General features: G+C 41.9%; 1 long non-coding RNA gene across 1 annotated transcript; it reads right to left on the bottom strand.

Moving 5' to 3' along the window:
* Window positions 1-4,123: 4,123 nt before the first annotated feature.
* LOC119086230 lies at window positions 4,124-5,492 on the bottom strand. The gene is made up of 3 exons (XR_005089454.1): window positions 4,907-5,492; window positions 4,698-4,807; window positions 4,124-4,293 (listed from the first exon to the last, which is right to left on the bottom strand). It is a non-coding gene; the product is annotated as an uncharacterized LOC119086230 (long non-coding RNA).
* Between the last annotated feature and the right edge of the window lie 14,498 nt (window positions 5,493-19,990).

Genomic DNA, 19,990 nt, shown 5'->3' with positions numbered 1-19,990 from the left:
CAGCCTAAGTCATGCTGGGATCAAGAAAAATGGGCCTTGGTTGTTTGTGTTCCTGGAGTTGTATCCATGCCAGTGGATGTCCACACGCTCCAGAAAAGAATTTGATATTGCTGCTGCCATTGTTGCTGTTATAGCAGTGGCGGCCACCGTTGCTACTGTTTCTGGGATTACCATTTCATAATTGCTTACTACGGCTAGCACAGTGGAGACCCTGGCAACAAAAGTAGCTACAATAGTTAACTAATCTTTCATTCAATAGAATAGGGCAGGATAAATTTAATTCAATAGTTATATACATTTTGATTGCCTTTGAAATTATAAATTTGTAAACTCAAGTTCCATTTGCTTTTGGGATACCATCTTACAAGGACTCCAATTTGCAGCAAGGCTCGTTAAGGAAGGGAATGGCTCAGTTGCCTTTAGCCAACTGGCTATAGGTGGGATAGAACCTCTGTTGGTCTTTTCTGTGTTGAACACACAGATTGCAAGCCCAGCGCCTCTTTGAGATCCTTGGCAGCAGTTAACTCTGCAATTCACACACGATTGAGCCTGTATGATAATGAGTATTCAGATTGAGCCTGTATGATAATGAGTATTCAGAGATACTGAATAATGCCTGGTAATGCCTGGGAGGCACTCAACAACCTAAGACAGAGTGCCTGTGTGATCTTGGCAGGCATCTCCATGACGGGTAAGGTGACCTGCTGATGTCCCATGCAACCTAAGTCAGAAGCTCATTTTTTAGTAAAGGGAGACCTGAAGGTCCCTGGGCCCTGTTTTAGTTAACTGTTGCCTTGCTTGCTGAACTTGACCTTGATATCCTCCCTATGCTAATTCCCTGCTGGTTTCCACCCTCCTGAATGCTTAAGGGAAGTTCCTTGTCTGTGTATCCTGCATAATGGGTGTTAACAGCTTAGATGAAAGATTGTAAAACATCTGTAGTGAACTTCTGCCCGCCAGGGTACTCTTATTGTGCTGTAAGCCTGTATTTAAGACATCTTCCCGCCTTCAATAAACAGGATTCAGCATTAAAAAAAAAAAAAGAAAAGAAAAGAAAAACCAAATAAATAGGGCTGGAGAGATTAAAAATAAAACAAACATCACCACAGTCTTCAGCTCAGCCTAGACTCTTGACAGGTTCAAGAGATTCAATAGAAGATTGCAGTTGTATACACTCAGCATTCCTCAGAAACCTGAGAAATGGGTTTCTGTCTGCTAGGAAGAGTTATCCTCCCTTATCTCCCCCTACCTCAGCAAATGAGACATCTAGGTCCCTATTGGCACATATCCGTAACATATCAATACTCCCGCTGGCTCCTGGTCTGTTCCGGCTCACAAACCTCCTCACCACTACTTTAAACGTCCAGGCTCTTCTGGCCTGCACACCTCCCCCGCTTCTTTAAAAGAGGCAAGACTTTCCCCACCCTTCTGCTATCCTCTCTGCCTCCCAGTGGGTAGTCATGGCAGCTTCAAACTCCTCCAAGTGCTTTTTGCTTCTCTTTGCCCCCAAGCGGTAACCATGGCAGCTCTGAACTCCCCAAACCAACCTTCTTTCCACCTGTGGAGTGGCCTGGTTCAGTGTTTGACTGCTCCCCTCCCTTACACTTATATGTGTGTCTGGGTGGCTGTGTACATGTGAATGAAGACACCTGTGGAGACCAGAGGTGTTGGACACGTGGAGCTGAAATTATACCAGTTGTCAGTTACCTTGTGTGGGTGCCGGGAAATGAACATCCATCCTCTACAACAGCAATAAGTACTCTTCACCAATCTTTCTGACCACACACTCTCTGGATTTTTATAACTGGGGACTTTTATGCTAACTTCTGTCTTATACTCTGCTCAGCCTTCACCTAAATCTGAGGTGAAGATAGACCAAATTCTAACAAGTACACAAAGATCCAACAGTACCAAATAAATGACATTCTTAAGTTTTCTAATGTCAGAAGGCGATAGACAGCCATTTCTGTGTATAGACTTCCTTGCATTTCCCCCAGGTCTTTAGTAGACAAACCACTAATTACTTCACTGTACAAAGCACTAATTACTCCTTAAACAGAGCTTATATCTACCCACTGTCCACTTTAGGAACCAAGAAACTGACTGGTCTCCTGTTTCAGCATCTTCATGATACTTTACTGATTACTTAATAGATAATAGAAGGGGACAAACAAATTTGAAGTAAATCCTAGGTGCATTTGCTTTTGCATTTTACTCTGTCTGTCTGTCTAGCTAGCTAGCTAATTGTTTGTTTATTTATTTATTTGTAGAGATAGTCTTACTACTTAGCTCAGACTGGCATGCAACTTTCTATGTAGACCCCAAATGGTGCTAGAAAAAACTGGGCATTTAATGTGGAAGAGTGAGCTAGACCCTTATCTCTCTGCCTGCATAAAAATCAACTCCAAATGGACCAATGACCTTAATGTAAGACCTCATACTCTGAAATTGCTATTGGAAAAGTGGAGAAAACTCACCAAGGTAGAGATATAGGTAAGAAATTTGTGAATTAAATTCCATTTGTCCAGGATATGACCAACCATTGAAAAATGAGTGGTCATAAATGTTGTTAGGACCCTGTACATACTCAGCTTGAGGTTTTGTGTCTTACATCATCAGCGGGCACTGGCGACTACATCCTCGCCTCAAAAAGCCAGATGCAGATCCCCAGCTTCTCTGCTCTCTCTCTCTCTGCCCTGCTCCCTGCTTCCCTCCCCTACCAGGCCTGACTCCCTCTCCCTACTTTCCCTCCTAACAAAGCTCTAAAACTATCACTGCGTTCTTTCATGACCATGACCTTTCCATGCCAAACCAGTGATGCCACCAGTGCCACCAACCAATACATTTTATCATAACCATCAAATGTCATCATATGACCTATTTAAATATTATCAAAAGATGAAAAAAAAAACATTTGCCTGTGTGTGAACTGGGAACCCTTGCACATCTTTGGCAGAACACACATTGATACAACCACCATGAGACACAGTGTGGAGATTTCTCAAAATGTAAAACCATGTCTGCCCTGTGAGCCAGCTAACCCAACATTCTGGGCATAACAAAAGAAAGGAGGTCAAGATGCCAAAGAGACCTCTGTACTGCCCCATGTATCTGAGACCTATTCATGACAGCCAGGCTATGGAGTCAACCAACGTGCAGCAAGGGGTGAACTGATACAGTGTAATACAGGACCCATCACCAAACCAAAACCAGACCTGCCAGATGGCCCGTGCTGGCTGTGCCTCCACAGGAAGAGAAGTGGGCTGCATTTTGGGTTTCTTTCGACAGTGATTTGGTTGCAGGAGGGAAAGGGCTCCTGTCATTTTGGAAGCCTCTCAGTCTCTACTTCACATGACAGCACAGAGCATCTATCCCTTGTCCCTTGAAGGAAGCTCTGCCCCCTCAACAGGATATGAATGCCAGGGCAGAAATACAACTTGAGGAAGGAACCAGATTATAGGCTCCACAAAGGCAGTACCTTGTGATGAGGAGTCAGGGTCCTTGTGGGCATTTCCACACCCAGTTATAAGGATCTTTTTGATGATGCTGAGAGGACAACTGTAGAGAGTGTTGGGAGTCTTTCAAAATGAATCAAAACCTAATCCTTTAACGATGTGTCTATGCTACATCCACGTGTCTGTTGAAGAAGAATGTAATTAGGCCCTATGATTCAAGAGGTACAAACCTGTCACCACAGTACCCAGGATTCTGAGCAGGAGTATCAGGAGTTGTAGGTCAACCTAGGCGACACAGCAAGACCCTGTCTCAGAAAAAGAAAGCGTAAAAGGGATACAGAGACTTGTTGTCAACTTGAGTCCACCTGAAGGACATTGTGCTAAGAAAAATTACCCCCAAAAGAGAGAAATACTGCATATGAGGAGCCCAAAACATAATTCTCCATTTGTGATAATAGCAGGATGGAGAGATGTTTCTAGGATGTAGACTAGGCAGTGTGTAGGAGGAAGAGGGCAGAGATCTAATGCCCAGAATGAAGACCCAAGTGTGTCATGGAGAATTAGTGCTGCTCTCACCACGGGGAGAAATGGTGCATTCAGAAGATACACATTCTGACCAATTCGACTATCAAAATATTTATATAGATATAAATCAGGACACCAGAGCATGTGGTTCAAATATACAAAGAAGTTTATTGTAGTAAGAAAACAGTCTCTTTATTCAGAGATATTTGTGCCATATATCTTTTTGTCCAGGTGCCTGTCTTTCTTGATAACAGGTCTGCAGAGCAATTTTGGGCCCAGCTCTCTGAGCATATCCTCAATGGCTGATCTTCACCTGGATACACAAGGCATAAAGTCAGCAGTCATTCAGCTTTCACTACTAGGACCTTTACTTAGGGACTATCTTCGTGGTTCAGATCTTTAGGTATTGATTGATGCCACACTCTAAAAGGGGACCCACTGTAAAAGCCCTCAAAGTGCCTGTCAGTGTTCTCTCTGTCTGTCCCTTGCAGCCAGCAGTCTTTCCAATGGAGAAATGGTGTCCCTGCCTAGGTGACCAAGGGAGCAGTAACAACATCTGCCTCCATACAGTACATGGAGAAGACTTGAACAGCACCTCACCCTCACGTGGCTCCTGCCAGGACAGAGAAGCATCACCCTCAGTGAGGGATATCCCTAAGCTGCCTCAGACACTGTTCCCCCAAAACAAGGGATTAGTACAAGGGCCTGGGTGCTTACCTGGATCAGCAGACATTTTCTCTTGTTCCTCTTAGTCCACCTGCTTGTAGGTCTCTGGTTCTGGTCCAATTTCTCTGTCAATCAGAAGAAGCCTCTTCCATCAAGGAGACCTGAAAACAAGGCATTTTGGTAAGATGACCACATGTTCAGTTGTCTATCACCTTGTAACCAATCACACCTTCCATGTGGCCTAAGCAAAGGAGTATCACCTCTGTGTCCCTCTTCCATCCGGTATGTTAGGGCTTGAGTGTCATCTCCTGCTCTAAGCACCATCCATGTAAAAATGTCTCTTGCTGAATGTAGTCCCGGGAGTCTCCTTGGTAGCCCCAGCCTAGGGTCACACAGGCAGCAGAGGCACCAGTCTTTACCAGCCTGCTGCCTGAAGATCAAAGCTTTAGCAAGAGCAATGTCCCTACAGGATGTCAGAAAGAAAACAGCTGGGATCTTTGTGTGAGACACTGTTGAAAATAGTATCTTGGGGTATAGTAGAGTGTGGTCTTGGGGTGTACTAGAGTGTGGGCCTAAGGAGGGGTACAAATATGATCCCTTAAGACCCTTTAAGTGTCTGAGTTATCTTAGGAGGTGGGAATATGGCAGGAGACCATGAGCCACTCAAAGGAACACCCTCGCAGTCAGACCAGGGGTTGCCATTGATTTTCCATCAACAGATTCTCATCCACGATCATGCTTGGAACCAGCTCCATCTCAGAATTCAACTGTCAGACTCTCCAGACTTCACCTTGCTTCCAATCAAAGCAAGGCTGGTGGGTCTTACCTTGCACACAACAGGATGCCCTGTGGCAAAGTGTGCACCGTGGCATGTGCTGGCTTCACATGGCTCCGTGAAGCAGTAGAGCAGGGTGGTGAGTGTTTGGGGTGGGGGTGGAGACAGGAACAAGCTGAGTAAGAGGAGTGTTGAGGCATTTCCAGGAGGGAAATCACATGAAATGTGAAATTACATTGATTGGAATGAAAGTCATCTCCAGTTCAAGCTAACTTCACTTGTGTTAACTGTGCACAATGTACATTGGGAGAAGCACGTGTGTGTGTGTGTGTGTGTGTGTGTGTGTGTGTGTGTGTGTGTGTGAGTGTGTGTGTGTGTGTCTGTGTATGTCCCTGTCTGTCCAGACACTGAGTACAGAAGAGTGTATTCATATGACTCAGGTTGCAAAGCCACAAGGAGGTTCACCAATAATAGTGATAGGGTGAGTTGTAAAGGTGTCTGGATTTGATGAAGCTGTTCTTTCTGTCTTTGGGAAGAACTTTAACTGCTACCCTTGCCTGGGTGAGTAGATGGCTAGCCAGCTTTACTTCTCCGAATGTCCATCGCCCAAAGGTTGTTAGGATTTCATACTGTTAGGTTAAAGCCTCTTCGTCAAAGGGCTTGTTCTTGAGGCCTTGAGCTGCTTCGCTTGTCTGCATCTTTGTTGATATAAATGCTCGGTATCAACACCGACTAGTGGGGCAAGATCAAAATTCATTAAAAGTGGGTCTAAGAGGAACACCAAAGGAAATAGGAGAAATGCTGAACTTCAGAGCAGAAATTGATGAAAAGGAAACTAAAATAATGCAAAGACCAATGTAACAAAGACTTGATTATTTTAAGGATAAATAGAACTGTGTAGTTTTAACCAAAATAATAAAAAAAAATTAAGATACAAGTTAAGAATATGTGAGACAAAATAAGGTGGTGTTACCAGAGATACAACTGAAATCCAGACATCTAGACAATCACTAGGGAATGTTTTTAAAATGTTCCAGTGCATTGGAAAAATCTAGAATCGACCTTGAGATACACATTAGCTACCAAAACTCAACTATGAAGATATAAAACACCTACACTGAAAGACTGTCAGAGCTAAAGACAGTGGATGACAACACAAACGGTTTTCTGGACAAAGCAGGGCAGTTGCCCATCTGAGATCACAACATTGTGACCTGCTTAAGCTCACTCCAGACAAAAGTCTCAGCACCAAGAGGGGAGGTGGGACAAGAAGTCACAGTCCTGATGAGCTTTTGACAACTGATGATTCCAGGAGTAGAAGACTTTTTAAGGTTGTGGCCCCTGTTAAGTGGTTCCAACCACTCTCCAGTGGAAGGTCATATATCCAAGAGTACAAGGACAACAGAAACTGTTCTTGGGGCCAAAACAAAACAAAGAGACACATATGGGTGATAGGAAAGGGAGTATGGAAGATCTGGGAGGAACTGAAGGAAGAGATAAACACATCCAAAATATATTGTGTGAAATTCTCAAGGAACTAATTTACATCAGAAAAAAGCCAAAAAAAAAAAAGAAAAGAAAAAAGAAACAGTACTTTAAAATAATCCCTTGACAAACAAAATCCAGGATCAGACAAATTCATTGGTGATTTCTATGAGACCTCTAAAGAAGTATTCACACCTGTGGTGATATTTTGTTTGTGATCTAAAAAAGCTTGCATGAAGATCAGAGTGTGGAGCTAAACCACTAGTTAGGCAGACAGGCCAGGTGGTGATGGTTCACACCTTTAATCCAGCACTCAGGAGGCAGAGGCAGACAGATCTCTCCAAGTTGAAGGACACCCTGGAGAACATGAGATTAATCCAGTCTAAAAGAAATACAGAGCCAGGTGGTGATGGCTCACACCTTTAATCCCAGCTCTAGGAAGGTGGAGACAGGAAGGGATATAGAGAGAGGAATATAAGGTGGGAGGAGACAGGGGCTCATTGCATTCAGTCTGAGGATTCCTCTAGACAGAATCTTGCACCCTTTCAGGCTGAGGATGGCTACAGGTAAGAAGTCTCTTTAGTGGCCAGCTGTAGCGGTAACGCCCGCATTACCGATAACCGTTCACCATGTCCGAGCGAAGGGCTGCGGATTAAAAAATAGAGACAAAAGACAGTGGGTCATCCGTACGATTGGATGTCGAATGCCGTTTATTGAAAGAGGGAAGAAACCTTAAATACGTACAGGCTTACAGCACAAATGGAGGAACCCCCGGAGGGCAGAAGTTCGCTGTCAATGGTCTACATTCCAGACCCAATGTTCTATATTCTTGCATCTAAGTAGTTAACGCCCAAAATGCAGGATACACAACAAGGAACTTCCCTTAAGCATTCAGAAGGGTGGATACCGGCAGGGAATCTGAATAGGGAGGACATCTGATCAAGGTCAAGCAAGCAAGGCCGCAGCCACTCCCAGTCGGGGGCCAGGGCCCATGGCGCCCACAGGTCCCCCTTTTTATTAAATGAGCTTCTGACTTAGGTTGCGTGGGACCAGCAGACCACCTTACCCGTCATAGAGACACTTGCCCAGGCCACACAAGTGCTCTGTCTTAGGTTGATGGCAGCCCCCCAAGCATTACCCATCTCTGAATACTCATTATCATACAGACTCAACCATGTGAGCTGTAGAGTGACTGCTGCCAAAGATCTCAAAGTGGCACTGGGCTTGCAATCTGTGCGACACAGAAAAGACCAACAGAAGTCCTAACCCACCCATAGCCAGGAGGCTAAAGGCAATTGAACCATTCCCTTCTTAAACGAGCCTTACTGTAAATTGGAGTCCTTGTAAGGTGGTATCCCATAAGCAAATAGAACTTGAGTTTTAATAATTTTTTTACAACTTACAAAGTCAATTATAATGTATAAAAGTGGAATTAAATTTGTCATGCCCAATAAGAAGAAAGATTAACTAACTGTGGTAGCTACTTTTGTTGCCAGGGTCTCCATTGTGCTAGCTGTAGTAACCAATTATGAAATAGCAATCCCAGAAACAATAGCAGCAGTGGCCACCACTGCTATAACAGCAACAACGGCAACAGCGATGTCAGAGTCTCTTCTGGAGCGTGTGAGCATCATCTGTGTCTAGCTGCCACAGTCCACTGGCATGGACACGGCTCCAGGAACACGAACCACCAAGGCCCATTTTTCTTGATCCCAGCACTACTTAGGCCGGCAGGTCTGCAAGAGAACAACTGAGAAACATAAAGAAAACAGAAAACAAAAACAGCAAACAAGGAGCAGAACTAATGGCCTCAATAATGGCTACATTTAGGCTCACAAATTTTGAGGTATCTTCAAAAAGGGCTAGATGAATTTCAGGAGGCAAATAAATGTTGCACAGAGCCATTCCTGAAAAGTAGGTACTACACCAGCTTGAGGGGGGTTGCAAAGTGCGAAAAAGGTTTAGCTGGCATGCTACTGTTAGCAAATGAAGTTCATTGACCTTCAGAGTTATCCTTAATCTCCAAGGTGTGGTACATTCTCAATGTTTTTTGAAAAAAGTTACCATACATTACCTTCTGAGGAATCCAACCACATGGCTACAGTTCCTAGGCTTAGAATAATGTTTGCCAAGGCTGGCCGTATTGGGCTCTCAATCCCCATTGGCATCAGAAGGGGAGAGTTTTTTACGAAGGCCCAATAGGTCTCTGCCATGTTGGGATTCAGCAGCAGCCACAGGGTGCACACAGCGTTCAGGAACCCACAGAGGAATTTCATTGTCCTGTGGAAAGACACAAACAGATCCCCGGGCCCATACCAACACCGGATCGGGTCCCCTCCAAGTGCCAGTAGAAAGATCTTTCCATTGCACCAGAGGATGATTTGCAACAGGAGCCCTCCAGTGCTTATCTGCAGCGGATACTCCGGCAGAATCCACCGATAAAAAATTTAAAATATATAAAACAAGGGAAAGAATAGAATGTGGAGAGGAAAGATGAGCCCCTAACTCCCCCTTTTTTACTTTAGCAATATAAGTTTTTAAGGTACGATGGCAGCATTTTACTATAGCCTGCCCTTGAGGATTATAAGGAATACCAGTCTTATTAACAATAGAAAAATCTTGGCAGAATTTTGAAAATCCCATACTACTGTAGGCGGGACCATTATCAGTTTTTATGCATTTTGGCACTCCCATGTAAGCAAAAGCATGAAAACAATGATTTTTTACATCCTTAACCTTTTCCCCTGAATGGACAGAAGCAAAAATTAGAGAAGAATATGTATCAATAGACACATGGACATATTGTAATTTTCCAAAGGAAGGCACATGTGTGACGTCCATCTGCCACACATGATTAGGTAAAAGTCCTCGAGGATTAACTCCCAAATGAGGAACAGGTAAAAATTCCACACAAATAGGGCATGATTTAACTATCTGGATAGCTTGTTCCCGGGTTATGCCTGTATGATAACGGAGAGATCCAGCATTAAGATGATAACGCTGATGCAACTGAGTAGCCTTATCAAAGGCAGAACAGACTAATGTGACAGCCATACGAGTAATGGCGTCAGCCCTCTGATTACCTTCACTTAGAGGTCCAGGCAATTGAGTATGAGCTCTAATATGGCCCATATAAAGGTTATGAGAGCGAGACCATATAAGTCCTTGCACTTGCAATAAGTATTCATGAATGGAAGAAATGGATGGTATGTAGGCTGTTGTTTCCAAAGGCATAATGGCATGTGCCACATATTGACTATCAGTATAAATATTTACACTCTCATCAGAAAACATCTGTAAAGCAAGCAACAGCGCCTGTACCTTTGTCACCTGGGCAGAAGTGCCCTGGACCTTTATTCTCTTTACTATGTTACCAGAAACCACCACAGCAAAACCACGCGAAGTGCCATCAGTAAATACCACACGGACCTGAGGAATAGGAGTCATTTGTACTATCTTGGGAAATATAACAGGATGTAATTTAAAAAATTGACACACATCATTGGAGGGGTAGTGAGTATCAAACTGACCCTGCATGGAGCATGTCAATATGGCCCAATCATTATCATTAGCTTGCAACCATGTTACTTGAGACTGGGTGTATGGGGTCACCACAATATCTGGCTCTTTACCAAAAGTTTGAACACTGATCTTGATTCCCTTAAATATAATCTGAGCGTCAGCCTGTGGATAAGGAGTGATGATTTTTGCTGGAGAAGCTGGGGAATGTACCCATAAAATAGGACTTGTTTGCCAAAACACTCCAGTAGGTGAATGAGTAAAACAAAATATCAAATACAATAAGGGAGAATTAAGATCTATATACTGTACGTGAGCCTGTTCCAGGGCCTCTTGTACACGTTGTAGGGCTACACGTCCTTCAGCTGTTAATTTACGGGGAGATGAAGGGTCAGTGTCGCCCTTTAAGACATCATACAAGGGGCGAAGCTGACCTGTTGGAATTTTTAAAGTGGGCCGAAGCCATTGAATATCTCCCAGAAAGGTTTGGAAATCATTAAGTGTGCGTAGCTGATCCATACGCAGAGTAATCTTTTGTGGGCGTATGCCCGTGCGTAACAATTCATGACCTAAAGAATGATAGGGAAAAGATACCTGTACCTTTTCTGGGGCTATCTATAAATTAGCCAAGCTAAGAACCTCTTGTAAATAAGAAAAGGCATCAAAAACAAGTTTTTTATCTTTAGCAGCCATTAATATATCATCCATATAGTGAATTATATAAACACCTGGAAAAGCTTTTCGAACTGGAGCTAGGGCCAAAGACACATAAATTTGACATATAGTAGGGCTATTGGCCATTCCTTGTGGCAATACCACCCACTGATATCTCTGATAAGGTTCCTTAAGATTTTCTGAAGGAACACTGAAAGCAAAGCGAGGACTGTCCTCGGATGCAAAGGAATGGTGAAGAAACAATCCCTCAAGTCAACCACAATTAAATGCCAATGCTTAGGAATTGCCACAGGAGCAGGCAAGCCAGGCTGTGTTGCTCCCATGAGAAGCATGGTTTTATTTACAGCTCTAAGATCCTGTAACAGCCTCCATTTTCCTGATTTCTTTTTAATAACAAATATAGGTGAGTTCCAAGGTGAAGTTGAAGGAATGATATGTCCAGCATCTAACTGCTCCTTAACCAATGCATACGCAGCCTCCAATTTTTCCTTAGCAAGGGGCCACTGCTCCACCCATACAGGGTCATCACTCTTCCAAGTGATTTTTATCGGTTGTATTATTGAAGGCTGCTGTGCAGTGACCCCTATGGAAAAGATCCTAATCCTCTAGTATTGCCAGGACCCCTAGTGACACAGTTTTTGTCTGCCACAGGGAGCAGGTCTCCTTGCAACATTTTCCCTAAGCCTTTGCCCGGGCAGTAGCCCTGACTCTTTAGTATCTGTTGTACAGGCTGTGTAGTAAGCACCGCTCCCATGCCATCCAACACATCCCGTCCCCACAAGTTCACTGGAATGTCAGGTAGCACTTAACAGGACCATACTTCATGATCAAGATGGGGTTATCCAGTCATGTAAGGGCTGCAACATATTCCAACTGATTAACAATGTTGTTCAGAAACAGAAGGCCACAATCATATACTCAACCAGAAAGAGTGAAATGGTCCCTTTTTTTTGGGGAGGGGGGGGCACATGGAACTGGAAATCATGGTGTTGTGTATAACAAACCAGTCCCTGAAAAATATTTGTTTTCAAACCTTGAATCACAGGTTGGGGATGGAGACCTGATAGTAAAAGTAGGTGATTAGGGATATGAAGGGGAAGGAGCAGGAGAAAAAGTATATAGGGTAGGTGAACATTATCAAAGTACATTATGTGCAAATACAGAAATGGTAATTGAATTTTTGTAATTTTTATGATTATTTACTAACAAAAACTTTAAAAGTAAAAAGAGACAAAGAAATTGAGTAGTTAGAAAAAGAATAATGAAAGATAGTTAACAAAGAAAATTTAAAATATGTAAAAATTAACTTCTAAAATCAGAAAGATAAATTACAAAGTATAAAATGAAAAACTAAAACCAATACCCCCAAAACATAGCCATCATAGTAAGAGAAAAACTCACTCCATCAAGATTAACAAGTCACCAGTGTCCAAGTCCAAAACGTCAAACAATATCCAGGTCCAAAACTTTCACCAACATCCAAGTTCCACAGATCACCACCCGACAGCTCTCTGTACTAGAAGGACAAAACCCAGTCCTAGGCACTGTGTTATATGCCCAGGTATCAGTCATTCCTCACAGTGGCTCATTGTGAGGTCAGAGCAAGCCATGGACCAATGAGGGATGGGCACACTCCTGTCAAAGTACTGTACTAGCTACTCGGCAGTCACTGCTACCAAGTGCCCCACAGAAAGCAACATAAGGAAGGGTCATTTTGACTCACACTCTCTGAGAACAGGGAAAGCATGATGGCAAGATTAGTTGGTGTTAGCATGTGGCTGCTCACACTGTACTGGTGGTCAACCCACCTCCAACACCAGGATAACAAACTGCTTCCTGGGACTAGACTCCACATCCTAAAGCCAGACCCAAACTTCCCAAGGCAGCATCACCTGCTGGAGACCACAAGTTCAAACACAAAAGTGTCTACAAGGGACATTTCACAAGCAAAACCTAGGAAGGAGTGGCTACACTTTAATAATAGTAACAACAGAAATAATCACAAGGATATCATAAGGGCCCCTAAAGCTCTATGTTCTATTGGGTATAGACTCTGATATCTATCAGTAAGAAAGTGAAACAAGAAGATGTTACAATGGCCTTTGCAAGTAAGATCAAAAATTCTGTGGTAACATCTGGCTGTGACACCACAACATATCTACTATATTCAAAGTCTCCATTCCTCTCTGTAAAGTTGGTCTGGTGTCAAAAGTATGGTAGCCCCTCACTGTCATTTTGATACTATAACAAAGTGTTCTGTTTCCCAAGACACCTCAGGACAAGTTATTACCGTCAGTGGTACTGAGGGGAAGAGAGTTTGATCACAGCTTTCCCCCAAGAGACTCTCAGATTTCTCATCAGAAACCTAGAATCCCAGAAGACAGTAGGCAGCAATCTTCAGAATGTTCAAAAAAGAAAAACATCAGCATAGAAAACTCCATTAATACCACTAAAATAGCATACAATTCCAATTTTTGAACAGAATTATACAGACTTTGAACCACTTTACTTAGATTTTCTGATTTGTATCCTGCCTTTCATTGTTTGTTTGCCTCTGTATAAAATGTAAGGCCTCCAGATATGGGTGTTTCCCTTAGAATGTGAGGCAGAATTCAATCAGCTCTCTTTATAAGTTGAATTCTATTGCTTTGGGGGTAGTTTCTGTTAATCTCTCCAATAAATTACTGCAATCTCATTGCTGAGGTTCACTTTTTGCCCATAATTTGTCTATGTCATCCTTAGTTGAAAGTACTACAATTTCTGCTGGGTCTACTTCTGCTAATTGACAAAGTCTCAATTTTCCTTTTAAAATCAACTCAGAGATCTTTTCCACATAGGTTTATAATTGTTTACTCTGTTTATTTGGTAGAAATATCCATTCCAATATCATATCTTCCCTCTGCATTAACATTCCTGTAGGAGAATGCTTAGAGGGTAAAAATAACCAACATGCAACCATGCTTTAGATCCATGCAATTCACATATCCTTCTTGTACTTTCTTTTCCACCAAGTCCAATTCTCTCTCAGCTGCAGCTGATAATTCTCTTGAACTATTTAAGTCTTTGTTGCCATCTAAGGTTTTAAACAAATTACTCAGTTCATCATTCTTTAGCCCAACAACAGTTCATAGATGGGAAATGTCTCCAAATAATCTTTAAAAGTCATTAAGAGTCTGTAATCAATCTTTCCTAATTTGGACCTTTTGGAATCCAATTTTTTGTAGACCTATTTTATAACCTACATAACTAAAAGAATCACTTTTGTTGTATCGTTTCAAGAGCAATTTTTCATCCCTAGCCAGGCAAAATTTTCTTTACTTCTTCAAACATTCTTAGTAAGTTATCTGAATTTGAATCAGCTAGTAAAATATTGTTCATGTAATAAAAATTATAGATTTAGGAAACTGTTTACATATTACTTCCAATGGCTATTATACAAAATATTGGCACAGAGTTGGGCTATTTAACATTCCCTTTGGGAGAACCCTCCATTGATATCTCTTAATCGGCTAAGAATTATTATAAGTAAGTATAATGAAAGCAAATCTTTCCCTGTCTTCTTCTTTTAAGGGTATTGAGAAGAAATAGTCTTTTAAATCGATAACTATAAGAGGCCATTGTTTACATAGTAAAGTTGGTAAAGAAATTCCAGACTGTACAGTGCCCAATGGCTGATTTACTTTAATTGTTGTTAGGTCTTTTACCATTCTCCATTTACCAGATATCTTTTTAATAACAAATACAAGAGAATTCCATGGGCTGGTTGTTTCTTCAATATGCTGAGCATTTAACTGCTCTTGTACCAGCTCTTACAAGGCCTGCAATTTCTGTTGTTAAAGGCCTTTGCTGAACCCATATAAGCTTATCTGTTAACCATTTTAAAGGCAGAATTGTTGATATCTTTGAAAGATCAGCAATTGTTGTGTCCTGTTCCTGTACAATCTGGATGGCCGGTGACTGATCTTTATAATAATACCTCGTAATATTTCTCTCAGAAACATGTGTTACTTTATAGTTTGTTTCTGAGGTTTGAGGAATGTTAATCTGAGTTTTCCATTGTTGTAATAGATCACAGCCCCATAAATTCATAGCTACATTAACCACACATGACTTTAATTTTCCAATCTGTCCTTATGGCCCTATACATTCCAGCCATCTTGTGCTCTGTTTCACTTGAGATAATATTGCAGTCCCTAACAGCTGAACATTTACTCTTGAGTAGGCCAATTTGGATGCCAAAATTCTGGTGCAATTATTATGACATCAGCATCAGTGTCTATAAGGCTTTCCAAAGAATGTCATTTATTCATATTTTTGGTCTTTGTTCATTTATAGAAGTTTGCAAAAAAATTGCTTTATGATTTCTCCTGAATTTCCTGTTCTCTCTGCTATAGCTGTTCTATCACTCTGCGCAGCCAGGTTTATTCTAATAGGCATTTGGTTATATAAATCTTCTGAGAAGTGGTTTCTTCTATGATGGCAGGAAAAGTCTGAACTTAATTTGTCCTGGAAGCCTGCATGAGGCCCCTCAGGGAGTTTCCCTACTGCAGAGGCAAAGAATTACCTTGTTTGTCCCTAGTTAATACACATTTGTTGGTCCAATGATTACCCTTACCACACCTTCTGCATAATCCAGAAGGGAGGGATGTTCTATTGCCATTGTTCCTGAAGAAACATTGTTTCTTGAAATGCCCTGTTTACAATCCCTTTTCAGATAACCTTGTTTACTGCAATTAAAACATCTGACACTATTTTTCTTCAAAGCTCTTAATGTAACCTCTCCTATCCACATATCATCATAGTCATGAGACTTAATATTAGTGTCCTTGATCTAATCCTCGAATGGTGCTGATCGTGCCTTTAACAGCCTGATTATTCTTTTGCATGCTGCAGTTGCATTCTCAAAGGCCAAAGATTCAACAATTATCTGTCTAGCTTATGAATTTGGTATCATTCTATTTACTGCTGAAGACAGCCTTTGTAAGAAATCCATGAAGGATTTTCTGTAGCCCTGTATGACTTTTCTAAATGATTCAATTTTCTTCCCTGCTTCTTCAATTCTGTTCCATGCATTCATGGCTGCCATATGGTATAGAATTAAGGTTTGGTTATCATATAAACATTGTCTGTGTATATCACCATAATTGCCTCTCCAAGAAGCTGATCCTGGGAAATTTCCACACTTCTAGTCTTACATTGTTGTTCTAATTATTTTACCTTCCTCTTTAAACCAAGTTCTCCATTGAAATTGTGGGCTGGGCTCTAGGACAGCTATTATTAATTCTCTCTAGTCCTGAGAAATAATTCTATTACAAGTTGACCATGAGTTTAACATCTGCTTTACAAATGGAGAATACATACCATAGGATACTATAGCTTCTTTAAATCTTCTCAAATCTAACATTTCCACTCGAGTCCAGTTAGCTCATACACACTCTTGAGCATTTGGCAGTTCCTATAAGGTTACCAGGTAGATTAATATTTGCTGTCTGGTAACCTGAGGCTGTTTCTCAGTAACCATATAATTCAATGCCGAGAGAGATTCACCTTTAATTTCTTCTGTCTAGGTTTGAATTTCTCTGTAATTAATTTTCACAGGTTTTCCTAAAGCACTCAAATTGACCAAACTTTTAAATGCTAAATTAAAATGATCAAAAAAATAATATTCATAAATGATGTTATGTAAATCCCATCAACATTAATTATCCTCTCATTTAATTGTTCTATTTTCAAACTGCTAATGTGTTATCAAACAGAGACCAAATTCCTTCCATTGTACAAATATTTCCCATTTTTTAATGTGGAAAAAAAATCTCTTTTAACTAATATCTTCCTTTAAGATATCTTAACTGGAGGCAGGTAGGCCCGCGGCAGCAGCCGGCAGAGACATACAGGCCGGCAGCGGCGACAAGCAGAGGCAGGTAGGCCTGCAGCGGTGGCCAGCAGAGACATACAGGCCCCATGGCGGCAGTGGCTAGCAAAGACATACAGGCCTGGCGGTGGCCCGCAGAGGTAGACAGGCCCGGCGGCAGCGGCGGCGACAGGCAGAGGCAGATAGGCCCGGCAGAGGCAGGCAGGCCCAGCATGTGGTGGCCAAATCACAGTCGCAATAAAGACCAGAAACAGAGCTATTACACGCTGAAGAGCTAGTGGAAACAAACTCTTAATCAAAAGCTTGGAACAGGGATGCCTCTAACCCCAACACCTGGGGAAGAAGTTATCTCTGTGGGACGGAACCAGAACGAATCTGAACACTCCATCTGAGGCCAACCCAGGGCCCAGCTGCTGATCCTGTGAAACCTAACCACTTGGAGGTGTTGGTGAGACTACCCTGCTCAGCTGAAATCCATCCGGGAGAGGATTCAGATCCCTACAGTTTGAAGTCTGAGGAAACAAGATCCACTGAGGAGTTGATGAATGAACAAAACGTGACCTGGGAACACAGAAGAAGGTGCTGCCCAGCCACCAAACCAGATCACCAGAATCATAAGTATATACTTCACCGACTGAGATCAGCTGCTCCTGAATAATCAGTAGCCCTCCTATACACAAATGATAAAAGGGCTGAGAAAGAAGTCAGAGAAACATCACTCTTTACAATAGCCACAAATAATATAAAATACCTTGGTATAACACTAACTAAACAAGTGAAGGACCTTTTTGATAAGAACTTTAAATTTCTAAAGAAAGAAATTGAAGAAGATATCAGAAAATAGAAGGATCTACCATGCTCATGGATAGGTAGGATTAACATAGTAAAAATGGCAATCTTACCAAAAGCAATCTACAGATTCAATGCAATCCCCATCAAAATCCAAACACAATTCTTCACAGACGCAGAAAAAAAATACTCAACTTCATGAAAACAAAAGACCCAGGATAGCTAAAAGAATCCTATACAATAAAGCAACCTTTCGAGGCATCACCATCCCTGACCTCAAACTCTACTATAGAGCTATAGTAATAAAAACAGCTTGGTACTGGTATAAAAACCGACATACGGACCAATGGAATCGAATTGAAGACCCTAACATTATTCCATGCACATATGAACACATGGTTTTTGACAAAGGAGCCAAAACTATACAATGGAAAAAAGAAAGTATCTTCAACAAATGGTGCTGGCATAACTGGATGTCAATATGTAAAAGACTACAAATAGATCCATATCTGTCACCATGCACAAAACTCAAGTCCAAGTGGATCAAAGACCTAAACATAAATCCAGTTACACTAAACTTAACAGAAAAGAAAGTAGGAAGCACTCTTGAACGCATTGGCACCAGAGACCATTTCCTAAATAAAACACCAACACACAGACCCTGAGCACAACCATTAATAAATGGACCTCTTGAAATTGAGAAGCTTTTGCAGGGCAAAAGACACAGTCAATAAGACAAAAAGACAGCCAACAGAACGGGAAAAGATCTTCACCAACCCCACATCTGACAGAGGATTGATCTCCACAGTATATAAAGAACTCAAGAAACTAGACATCAAAATACTGAACAGTCCAATTAAAAAATGGGCTAAAGAGCTAAACAGAGAATTCACAAAACAAGAACTACAAATGGCTGAAAGACATTTAAAGAAATGCTCAACATCCTTAATGATGAGAGAAATGCAAATCAAAACGACTCTGAGATACCACCTTACACCTGTCAGAATGGCTACGATCACAAACACCAACGACAGTCAATGTTGGAGAAGATGTGGAGCAAAGGGAACACCCTCCACTGTTGGTGGGAATGTAAACTTGTACAACCACTGTGGAAATCAGTATGGCGGTTTCTTAGAAAATTAGGAATTGAACTACCTCAAGACCCAGCCATACCACTCTTGGGCATACACCCAAGGAATGCTGATTCATACCATAAAGATACATGCTCAGCTATGTTCATAGCAGCACTATTTGTAATAGCCAGAACCTGGAAATAACCTAGATGCCCATCAACGGAAGAATGGATGAAAAAAAATGTGGTACATATACACAATGGAGTACTACTCAGCAGAGAAAAACAATGAAAGCATGAAATTTGCAGGCAAATGGATGGAACTAGAAAAATCATCCTGAGTGAGGTAACCCAAACCCAGAAAGACAGTCGTGGTATGTACTCACTCATAAGTGGATTCTAGATATAAAATAAAGAACAATCAGACCACAACCCATAGAACCATGGAGGCTATATATATAGCATGGAGGTCCCAAGGATGACTGTGGCTTATAATAAATTTCGGTTTTACTCAATTATTGAAAAAAAAATAGCCAAATGAATGGAAACACATGAACTGTGAACCAAAGGCTGAGGGGCCCCCAGCTGGATCAGGCCCTCTGAATAGTTGAGACAGTTGATTGGCTTGATCGTTTGGGAGGCAACTAGGCAGTGGGACCAAGTCCTGTGCTCATTGCATGAGTTGGCTGTTTGAAACCTGGAGCTTATGCAGGAACGCTTGGCTCAGTCTGGGAGGAGGGGACTGGACCTGCCTGGACTGAGTCTACCAGGTTGATTGCAGTCCTCGGGGGAGGCTTTGCCCTGGAGGAGATGGGAATGGGGGGTGCGCTGGAGGGAAGGGGAGGGGTGGGAGGGGGAGAACAGGGGAACCCGTGACTGATATGTAGAACTGAATGGTATTGTAAAATAAAATAAAAGGGAAAAAAGATATCTTTATTGACTTACCAAGTCAGTCAAGTGCATAGAACAAAAGTCCAAGGGGATTTCAGAGCAGCTACCTAGTGTTGTACTAGTTAGAGTTGGGAATCCAGAGAGAGTCCACCACTCACCAGGAAAGAAAAAGCCAGAGACTCCAGACCGCATGGGGTGGAGATCTGGCCTCATACAGCTCCGGCCTGAGTCAGGGGCCTGCAAAGCCACAAGCAGCTTTTTTGTAA

The sequence above is a fragment of the Peromyscus leucopus genome, chromosome 19, assembly GCF_004664715.2.
Source record: "Peromyscus leucopus breed LL Stock chromosome 19, UCI_PerLeu_2.1, whole genome shotgun sequence".
Taxonomy (NCBI): Eukaryota; Metazoa; Chordata; class Mammalia; order Rodentia; family Cricetidae; genus Peromyscus; species Peromyscus leucopus.
This window is presented reverse-complemented; position numbering and strand designations above follow the sequence as displayed.